Genomic DNA, 11,425 nt, shown 5'->3' with positions numbered 1-11,425 from the left:
TGACACTCTTCTTTCTCGCCCTCCTATCCGTGCCGCTCTTCTTTCTCTTCCTCCTGAACGTGCCGTTCTTCTTCTTTCTCTTCCTCCTGGTCATGCCAGTCTTTTTCTTTGTCGTCGAGAAAGTATGTAGCAGTTGACACCTTACACATGAGTTTTCACTCACAATGTCGACAAAATCTATACCCAGAACGTCAGGTTTTCTGGAGAAAGGGGGCTTGAATGCTATTGCGTTATATCTTCTGCCATACAGTAGTAGGCTATTATAATATGCGAAATACTCCTCGATGTAGATAAAAGCTCCCCACTTAACCAAGCCTTATGAACGCGCCTATTTTATCTAGAGCTGTACTTCTGACTCGGTATTCAAGGATAGTGGACGGTTCAATTCTCGGTTCGACCAACAATCTGAATTGAGAAGCACGAGCTTGCAGTTCCTGCAAACCTGGCAATGTCAGGTGGTCGTATGACACCATCAATGTTCTTCCTCACCATTTGTCAGCTTTCAGCTCCGATGGTCATGCTTATAATTTTCGGCTCGCAACGTTGGCAACGCCAACACGGAAGGCTTCACTACGCTAGGTAGAACCGGTCTTCTCGTGGCTGTTCTGTATAAAATTTACACCAGTGAAGCAACCGTCAAATATCATTATTGTTTATCAGCGTAAGCGCTGTAGTTGGCACAACCGGGCCTTACAAGAACTAAACTCGGGAACCTCGTGCGATTTGTGTCAACATAGCAGTGCGCATTCTAAATTTGTGCAGATGCATTGGTGTAATCTTCCTTTATGTCCGCGGTAAATGGACGAAATAATCCTTCCAAAATAAATGCACGCTAACAGACAACTGCGGGGTCTGTTGTCGTTATGGACGCGCTGACCACCAGCCTGTCTTTTAGCGTAACTACTAACGCTGCACGGTCACTATGTTTTCGGAGCAAGGCATCCGCGTAGAGCACCCTTTGATTCTCTTCCAGCTTCCGGGCTATGGCTTTGACCCACGTGGGTCGCCTCTCGTCGTGCTTGCCCGGCGTTCTGTTCTAGGAAGGGGTTTGGTCTGAACGCTCGTCTCCAGTCTTCCGAAGGGCCGCCTTGATGGGTACTGGCTCAATCTGCCATCCTATCTTGCGTAGACGGCTCGTTTGTGTTCCGTGTGACCGAGCCGGATTCTCTGATTAGAGAGGTGGGCTTCAATGAGCTCGTCCACCGTGTTGTGGCGCCCATGTCTAGCAGTCTTTTCGTGGACGAGTAAATAGACATGCCCAGTGCTGCTTCGTTGCCTTACGAAGCACCGTGTTTAGGGTGTCCCTATTGGCCTTTGTCAGCGGGGGATAGGGGGCATAGTAGGTAACCCTCGACACGACGAACGCACGTATCAGGTGCATGGCATCGTCCTCTGTGAAGCCTCTGTTGCTGTTAGATACCCTTCTAATCATACTGAGTATCTGTTTGGTTGTAGCCTTGATCTTTGTGTCGGTAGCACTTGCCTTCCTGTCGGTCTGAAGTAGTAGGCCGAGGATCCTAATCTGCTCTGTTGGCTTGATGGCCGTTCAGTCAATGGTGACGATCAAGTTCGACGGTAGCTCTTTCTTGGATTCCCGGTTGTATAATAAGCAACTATGATTTCTGGGGAGCGCAGCTCTGTCCGCACGACTTAGCGTGCTCGGGCACGGTTGTTTCCGCCCTCCGCAAGGCTTCCTTCATCCAGGCATCAGACTCGACTCGAGCCGTCCACACCGTAATACTGTCGGCGTAGGACGCGTGGTCCACGCCTTCGATTTGCTTGAGTCGATCGGGCAGGGGCAGGAGGGCCACATTGAAGAGCAGATTTGACAAGACCATATCCTGTGGGGTGCCCTATCACAGGGTCTGAGCTCGACAGGGTCCGCCTTCTCCTCTATCCTGGTGGTCGCTGTTCGGTTTGACAAAAAATCTTTGATGTAGCCGAATGTCTTCCGGTCACACCTGGTCATTTTAGATTCGGCAACAGGCCCGCGTGCGACACGTTATCAAACGCTCCCTTCCGGTCGAGGGTGAGCCAGCGTGGCGCGTGCCTCGTTGCTGGCTTGACGGCCAATTCGTGAAGTTGGATCATCACGTCTTGGGAGCTGATGTGTTGCCTGAAGCCGTACATCGTTTCCGGCATCTGATCGGCTACTTCGAGGTGCGTCTACAGCCGGTGAAGGACCATGCACTCCATCACCTTTTCTGAGCAGGACGTGAGGAAGGTGGGCTGCATGTTGTCTATCGTGAGGGCTTTGCCGGGCATTGGAATGAAGCAGACTTCGGCGTCCTTCCATTACTTCGGCAACTAAGGCTTCTTTGATGTGCCCTAGGAGGCCGCGGGCCGCTTTACCGCTCGCTACCGAGTATATTCTATGTTATGGCATCCCTGTCGGGTGCACCTTTCTTGTTATCTATCGCTGCCCACTGTTCCGTCCTGAAAAACGGCCTGTCTAACTCTGTTGTCGGGTCCTTTGTACCTCTCGGGCACCGGGTACTGCCCCTTCAATGTCTTTAGGTACTTCGCCTTCGAGGTCTTCCAGTAGCCTGCGGCCGTCTCCCTTGCACATGTTCAATACTTTGGTAAGGTTGCGATTGGTCGCCATTTTGCTACTAGCGGGTCGATCAGATGCCTCAAGAGACACCACGTCATCAAAGTCGAGAGCTGGTACTGCAGGCCGTCGCCGATCTTCAGTCAATTCTTCCTGCCTAGTTTGGCTGCGTGCTCGGTGATCTGTTTGTTCAAGGCTGCTATGCGCTTTGCCAGCTTTCTGCTGTGCCTCCGACATTTCTATCGCCGCGTTAACGAGTACCGGGCCGCCCACATGTGGGCCAGTCTGGCGTACACGTATCATGTCTGCGATGTCGTTTAGATTTCGTGGGCAAATATTTGGAGGGCCTTTTTCTGATCCCTCGCCCATTCGGTGTAGGTCTTTCAGCTTGTCCCGATTTATCCTCGGGCGCCTCTTCTTGCTCCAGGGTGAACTTTCTCATCTTGTCCCAATCCGTGATCTGCGCTGTCCCCAACATAACCCGATATCGGGAACTTCGGATCGGGATGCCGATCACGTTGTGGTCCAGACTCCAAGCCCACTCCTTCGCTTCTCCTGGAGACGTCTACTGTGCCCGATAACCACCACAGGTCTGGCGTGGTGTCCCTCGCTTTACTGTTGTGTTTCTTCTGGTGGTTACGTCCAGCTCGTTTAGGAGGGCCATCTCGTGAGACTGCATTGCTTTGGCCAATTATGTTACTTCACTTGGACTGGAACCTATAACCCCAAGTTGTGCGAGGGGTCTTAAAGTCGCCTAGGATCAGGAGGGGCCTGGTCCCCACCAACCCGTTCGCCTGGCTTACGATGCGGTCGCATTCGTAGTGCTGTTGTGACGGCCGGCAGTACGCGCTCATTACAAATAAATTGCCCGAGCTGTCAATTTCTCTCCCATGAATTTCGACCAGAGTGTCCTCGCACCCGTCCGGCGCCGTAACATGTTGATAAATTTTACCATGAACACATCTAAATGCGAATCTGCTTGTATCCTTTATTCTTTCATAGAGGGTCTGCATTTCCAGAAACATATTTCTAAATTTTGATTGACTTGGCTTCGATTAGCCTCAAAGTACTGAAGGCCATCAATCTTCTCAACTCAAATACCTCCTAGAACGCTGCATTATGTAATAGTTTCGCAGTGACCTTATGATTGAGAAATTATCATTGAAGTTCTATACGGTTTATCTCCTTCCTCCATATATTTTTTGAAACTTATTTGCTTCATTCTGTCACGCAGAGAGAGGGTTTACCGAAAAGCTTACATCGGGATCTTGACTGGCTTGGATTCGATTAACTTTTATGTGCTGATGGCGACAGATCGCCTTAGCACAAGCACAAAACCACCAGGACGCCGAACTATGCAATCGTTTCGTAATGACCTTAGCCAACCGATAGGTTTTTGACTATCAGTATAAATCCGATGCTGGCGAAACATGCTACTGTTAAGCCGACAAGGTAATTTATACAGCGTGCAGCAGGTGCAAGGTACATCTTACCCGGCCGCCAGACCCACATCATCCGGCTTTCAACCGACGAATAACTTCGCTGGTCAGCGACCTACCTGGGTTACCACAGCCAACGGCACAGGCACTGGATCAGCGGCCTGCCATTCGGTGGACACGTTCGTAAGGTCTAGGAGACATGCCCCGAAATGGTGCTTATTTTAGGTTTGCCAGTCCCATACATAATTGCATGCTAGAGATTTACTCGAACCGGCACCGCATAATAGAGAAATATTAGAATATTTATGCTGCGCGTTTAATGGTACGACACGGCAGCATATAGCTCCTCTTTGTCGGCTGCGCTCGAGGATCAGAGTTCGCGTGCATTGACTGGGTGAATCTTGGTCTTTTATATTCACGGCGATATTATCCTGCGAACCACCAGCCCGTCCGCCAGCCCGCCCGCCAGTCCGCCCGCCCGCCAGCCCGCCCGCCAGCCAGCCCGCCCGCCAGCCCGCCTGCCTGCCTGCTTGCCTGTCTTGTTCTTTTTAACGCCGCTTAAGATGTGTGCTCATATTTGTCACTAAATCTGATACACATGAAGCAAATAAAAATATACATTAGGACAAAGAACGCAGCCTTACTAGCTACGCGTGAGCATCAAAGTAGGGGCCTGCTGTACAACCTTAGGGGTACTGATGTTAAAGAAAATTCTACTTGTACAAGTCATAGCGCCCCTATCGAAGGCGAACTCAGCTATGTTCGCAAGAAATAATTACCCACAGTAATGCTTATTTTCTAAACGGCTCCCAGGTATAGATGTACAGTTTATATTTACATATATTTGGGAGCTATGGTCGCAGCCGCAATCTCATTAATACAAAGTTTCAAGCATTCTATAATAAACTACGACACGGTAGACCTTACCGAAAAATTTCCAGGAATGCCCGTCTGTCAATGACGCGTTGAATCTAACAAAAATATTGTAATACTCTTGCTAATTTGGGAGGCTTGAATGAGGAAAAAGCTTCGCTTGATAAAGTTATCTTGGTTAAATTCTTTTAAACGGGATGAGCCTTTGTCGCAACAGCTGTTCCACAAGCTTCGATATTATTGTCTGCGTAACTCAACCAGTTCCATTCTGTCTTCTGTGAAGCATGGTTCTCCATTGCTGTTAGCGTTGTACTTACAAGCACTATTGCATGACTGGGCACAAAACACTACGGGCAGCTCAAGATTGGTTTGATATTGAGGTCATTGATATTGCCAGTTCGTGTTTTTAGAGCATCGCTTGACTTCAATGCACATAATATTGCAAAGAAAAGGGTTTACTCTCCTAATGCTGCGGCCATGCAAGAAGACTCTCTGACGTGCCCTGCCGTTGGGTCGATTCTTTTTCGAGACCTTATATCTTTAACCGGATGGCGCATGACGTCCCAATGTGACGACGGCAGACTGACGTCAGTGCCTTATTCCCGTATCACACGTTGTACTGCTGCAGCGAAATTTTTCGGTGTAGTCTGTGATCCCGGATTTTCGCACTCTGCCTTCACATCGAACGAATCTCCATGTGAATTCGGTCACTAGCGTGGCAGCACATGCACGTGCAACCATCCCGCAAGTGAGATTCGAAAGCATTAAAGTTTTTCAATCTTGCTACCTTTGTGCTTACCTTCAAGTAGTTGTTTCGTATATGTCGCTGTTAGAATAAACGGTTCTGTGTATTATTTATACCCAGTACGCAACTCTGTTGAATGAAGCGGCTGGTCGATATGGAAATAGCGGCTGTCATGAAAGCGTCGGAACCCTCGCCATTACATTACTACGCCTACGACCAGCACCGAATGAGTGCGATGGCAACTTCTCGAAGAGATCAATTTTCTCGAAAAGAAGAAACATCTCCACGCCGTTCAACGATCGTCAGTGACATTGAAGACATTGACACGCATGCGCACATCCACCCTTTCGAGCCAGCGCATCGCCGACAGGTGCTGGTCGAGATGTACCTTCTCCTCTTACGAAATAAAGCTCGTGAGCGCAAGTGACGTCATGTCATGATTATTTATTCTTATTCGTTTTCAGGGCTGTAACAGCGAAGCTGCGATTAGTTCTAACCAGACGGACACTTATTGCAAGTCGTCTGCGGCTCGACGCACGGGATCCGTCCACCGCAGACAGACCAAGCTGGTTAACGACGGGCGGCACATGAAACGTTCCTATGGAGTGCACACAAGACTTTCGCCGGTGCAGACTTTTGTTTACCACTTGGGCGAATATCTGCGCCAACATATATGAACCCATTGAAATCCTCCGTTCTGGTTGCGGAGTGTTAGTTTTCATTTAGTGACTGTTTCCAGCCCCAATTGCACCCAAGCCTGGAGGCGAGAGACGGACGTTGATGAACTACATAGTCGCCCAAGCGCAAAGCGAAAGATTGCATGTCGGCGAAACTTGTAGTGGATTCGTTGCTTCCTTGCCTCAAATAGCACACTCCAAGAGAGCACTCTTAAACAATAAAGCTGGAGCACAGAATTAAGAGATGCCTGTGGACCCCTAGTGTCTGACTCTTGCTGACCACCAAGTTAGGTGATTGCTCCATGTTGGTAGCCGGCTACTCCATGTGCAAAGTTCCTAGTATTTCACTTTACGCCCCTAAAGTCATCGTCTTCATCGGCTTCACATTTTACAAAGTTGTCTAAGAAGCTTAATAAGACACTCTTCATCCTAATTATATCGTTATGCTAAACATGACCCGACATGGCAAACGAAAGCTAAACGAAGCGAAACTTATCTTTAGCGCTGCAGGCGCTACATTGTTATGGATAGCAGTGGTAAGCCAAGCTAAACTGCTACCAAATTTCTTGGTCGACATATTACGCCGTCAAGCTCCACCACACAGTTTGTAATTTTCTCTGCGAAAGCCCCCTCAACACTGCTGATATTATGGCGTAGCATGGAACAGACTGGCCCATCTTATTTGGTGGATTTTTTATGCCCCCTTCATGACTAAAAGACACTGTGGCAGAGATGCTTTATCTCTTGCAGAATGATTAGTAGCCAAACTTTAGTGATGGCTTAGCCTGACTTGAAGGGCTTTCCGCTTGCTGTTCTTAGCCATGCAAAAATATGTAAATCCCTTCCACCAGAACAATTAAAATTAATGTAAGATGTCATCTTCAGCGAAGTTCATTCACTTAGCCGTATTCATGCTACGATGCATCGTGCAGTGGAGTTTGTCACCGACCACTTTTATCTTTTCCTTGTATTCTAAAAGAATCTGACAGCTCAATTATGCTGCGGTTGACGTACGACTGACAGTATTCATATGTGTAATGCTATCATGCCCGAGCCTAGATATCATAATTGCATTTTAGGCTTTAAATTTTCTCTATGGTATATTGTTTCGTTCTAACGATGGAAGCCTACACATTTCTTAGTTATTGTGGTCGTTTTTTTTCGCTCACTTGGATGCTTTTTAGAACATGATGAAAAAATTTTGCCCGTAACATAACTAGCAAACAAACTTGAAAAAGCGTCCTCCATTTAGAAAACAGTTGGACAGCGATTACCGCTGCGGCGACTTTCCTAAATTAGCCCTTGCGAATGGCCTGAGCTAATCCGCATCCCTTCACTCTGCGTTCTCCATATCTCACGAGCTGCGTCAAGGTGTTTAACCCCAAGCATGTACTAGTACAGTATAAACCCTCACAGTGACCGACGGAGCTAGTTCCATTCGCCTAAAATGGCATGAACAGAATCCCAATGATAATTGTATTTTTACTTCAGCCTACAGTGCGACATATGCACTGAGGAACCACGATCACGTTGTCAATTATGTGAAATTGAGGGGTACCTGAAGGAAATGTTTATGGTAAATCATTTCTTTTCGTCGACTATGACTCAGTGGAGCATATTGTCTTGCAGCCAACCAAGCTGTAAATGAACATTTACGCTTTTGCAAGTTGTGACAATTCGTATACGTGCGCAGAAATATCAGGGTATCTTTGAATAGATAACTAAGCCACGTGAACGTGTCTACGTAGACAAAATGTGCCGTTCATTTCTCGGCATCCAACTGCACTGGAAGGTTAATTGTAACTCCACCTTGAAACCTCGACCGACCAAGAAGCGTGGCAGTTCCTTCCCAATTTCTCACTTCATGTTGTCTCGGTAAATTGCGCATATCGTCGAAGAGGTATCGGCCTGCCATACAAGCTGGCAGCTACTACCTGCAAGCGCCAAGATCTTTATTTTTCTCCTAAGACGCCGACCGTGGATTTCCTAAGGAGCAGTGTCTTTAACAATGTTGCGTTGAAACTTTCCGAATTAAGTAATTAGAAATGTGTCAGGGCTTTATCGTTATAATTAAAGAGAACAAGCGGGCGATATTACACGTATAGCCTTGTCGGTTTATAGTTCTTGTCGCGTTTGGTCCCTTGCCGGACGCCGAGCGCGGCCGGGCAGCGGGCAGGAAGGAACTGAGACTGGCCCCGATCCCAGCACCATAACAACAACCCTTTATTTCAGGCAAACAGCATCTTCATATAGCAAGCACTCATGTGACCAGTGACGTCACGGACAGACAATGTTTCAGACGCGGCACAGGCGCTATCAACACAGTTCTGCTTTGCGTTTCGATGTTGATATGAAAATCACAGCGTGTTAGAGGGGCAGTTATAAATGCGGAGGCTATCAGCTGCGGGCAATAGTTACGAGGTTTTGTATCGCTCCCTCGAGAAATCCCTACGTTTGAATTCGCTGCTTTCCGAGTGTTCTTTCTTTCTCGTTTACTATTCTTTCGCCATTTTCATATGCATCTCCAACAGGAAACACTAGAAGATATTTCTACTCTGAATTTCCGGTTTCTTGCTTTAACGAAAATAAATTTCGCCCATATGTGGAGTTTTTTCTGAGTGTACGCTCGAGTCTATTGAACACTAGAGTCTTGCAAATTGCGAATTGAACTTCACGCCTCGCTTTAAAGTGAATAAAGCTATCAGGCGGAAAAGGGTAGGTGTTGCAGGGATCTGGCGAAAAAATGTTTTAACAGGCACAAAACGACAAAAAAGCTTGATGCGTTTTCCTGGTGAATATTGGTTGTCACGTAATAGTTGTGCGATCAAGCTTTTCTACGTACACAAAGAAGCTCATTCATTTACCTTAATCCGTCCAAAACCGCGCTGCTTGATTTATGCTGTCTAATTACTGCCTGTATCTTAGTGTTTAACATGAAAAAGTGCTCCTAATCTTCGACTTCATTCGGTTCGAGGTCGTCAGTACAGTCGTGTCCGACTCTTCGTGACCCTATCGACCATGTCACGCCACGCTTTCCGGTCTGTCACATTCTTCCTAACATCACAAAACTTCATATTCAGTGCCTCGAGGATGCCATCTAACCCTCGCGTTCGCTGCCTATCCCTTCTCCGGTGACCCTCAACCTTTCCTAACATCAAATCTTTCTCCAGCGACTCCTCTCTTCTCATCAGATGAACAAAGAAGCTGAGCCCTAACTTTAGAATTTGACCCTCCAATGAGCAGTCAGGGTTTACGGTCGACAATATCGACTGATTTGATCTTCTGGCAGTCCAAGGAACTCTCAAGAGTCTCCGCCAGCACCACAGTTCAAACGCGTCAATTCCTCGGCGGTCAGCCTTCTTCACAGTCCAACTCTCGCATCCATACATAACAACTGGAAAGACCATAGAACGCGTTATACGGATCTTGGTGGGCATACTAATGTCTCTGCTCTTTACTAGGCGGTCAAGGCTAACCATGGCTCTCGTTCCCAGAAGCAGGCGTCTCCTAATTTCATGGCGGCAGTCTCCTTCTGAGGTAATCTTGGAGCCCAAGAAGAGAAAATTGGTCACAGGTTCCACTCCTTGTCCCTTGATGCTCCAGGGCTTGATAGGGCATGAGGCCATGATCTTTGTCTTTCTAATGTTCAGTTTAAGCCCAAACTTCTCACTCCCTTCTTGCACGAGCATCAAGTCCCCCGAGTATCATCCGCATATCTAAGGTTGTTGAAACGTTTCCCAGCAATCTTCACTCAAGCTGAAGACTGATCCAGACCGGCTTTCCTCATGATGCACTCTGCATATAGGTTAAATAAGCCGGGCGACAGTACGCAGCCTTGTCTCAATCCTTTATCAATCGGAAACCGATAAGTAAGCCCATGCCCAGTTCTGACTGTGGCCTCTTGCCGTTCATACAGGTTCCTGAGGAGACAGATGAGGTTAATTGGAACTCCCATCTCTTGGAGAGCTTGCCACAATCTTTTGTGATCTACGCAGTCAAACGCTTTCGCATAATCAATAAAGCAGAAGTAGATGGGTTTCTGGAACTCTCTTGCTTTTTCCATGATCGACGTCGTAGCTCATAACTTATTGCCTTACATAAAATCTATTACACTAAGTGTGCCTTCCAGCAATCCCTGTTTTTTCCTCCTGCGTTTTTTAGATTCCGTCGAGATCATCATGTAAAGCTATTTTCGCCAAAGAACAGGATTGTTGAGTATGGAAACCAATTCATGCCAAACATTGTATCAGACTGGAACCACCTGCCTTTTCCTTGGTCTCCATGCCGGATCCTTCGAAATACAGTGAAGCTGTTTGTTGTCGTCGTCTGTTGACTCTTGTATATGCCATATCTTGTTTGTTTCCCTCCCCTGCTCCTCTTTTTAACGCCTGACCGGCTTTGTGAGTAATCAAATGAACTAAGATCAAAGTATATATCCTGGAAGCAATGGTCCACAGTGAAACGTTGTGGCAGGTAATCCTTTTGTACTGCTCGATCCAGGCATCGACATCTCCACTGCCATTACCGTACAATAGAAAAACCGTACGTGGGAAGGAGTGTGGGGCTTGGGTGACGGTTGGTCGTCTCATTTTTATTGAGGGCTCGGACCATGTGCAGACGTGGAACAAGAGAACGAATTCGGGACCCAGACAATGTAGTCGCCAGGCAGCACTGGTACATTGCTCAGTAAATTGCCGCTTACCTGCTCCTGCATAGGGATTCTTTGATGCGAGACACAGGCGATTAAGCAGAACAAGCTCATGTATCTACATTTATCCTCGGGAAACAGGAGCCGGCGGGCAGAGACAGGAGACAAGAGATTTTGGGCAACAGAACTAAGCCTAAGGGCAAGAGAAGCCCACGAATATATCTTCGGGCTTCCTCTCTTTTTAGAAAATAGTGTTAGCGACGATAGCGAAAGAATGCACTCTTCAAACATTAAAAAAATAATGCCCGCCTCTCCTGCACCAGAGGAATTTTTCCTTCCTGAATAAGGTTTGGGAATCTGTAATCAGTAACAGTATATTTTGCTGCATCTGAGGCAATTCTAAAGCGACCATTCTGGGCAAGGTAGACACCTCAATGTTTGTGAGCGATGAGAGAAATGCAGGATTTCAATCTGCACAGCACTCGTGAATTG

The 11,425-nt window shown here is 47.3% G+C and overlaps 1 pseudogene; it reads right to left on the bottom strand.

Annotated features, from left to right (window-relative positions):
- Nucleotides 1-1,103: 1,103 nt before the first annotated feature.
- On the bottom strand, nucleotides 1,104-1,969 carry LOC146194740 (uncharacterized; annotated as a pseudogene).
- Nucleotides 1,970-11,425: the final 9,456 nt, after the last annotated feature.

Source organism: Amblyomma maculatum, chromosome 3 (assembly GCF_055883805.1).
Source record: "Amblyomma maculatum isolate TAMU_Amacu chromosome 3, ASM5588380v1, whole genome shotgun sequence".
Taxonomy (NCBI): Eukaryota; Metazoa; Arthropoda; class Arachnida; order Ixodida; family Ixodidae; genus Amblyomma; species Amblyomma maculatum.
This window is presented reverse-complemented; position numbering and strand designations above follow the sequence as displayed.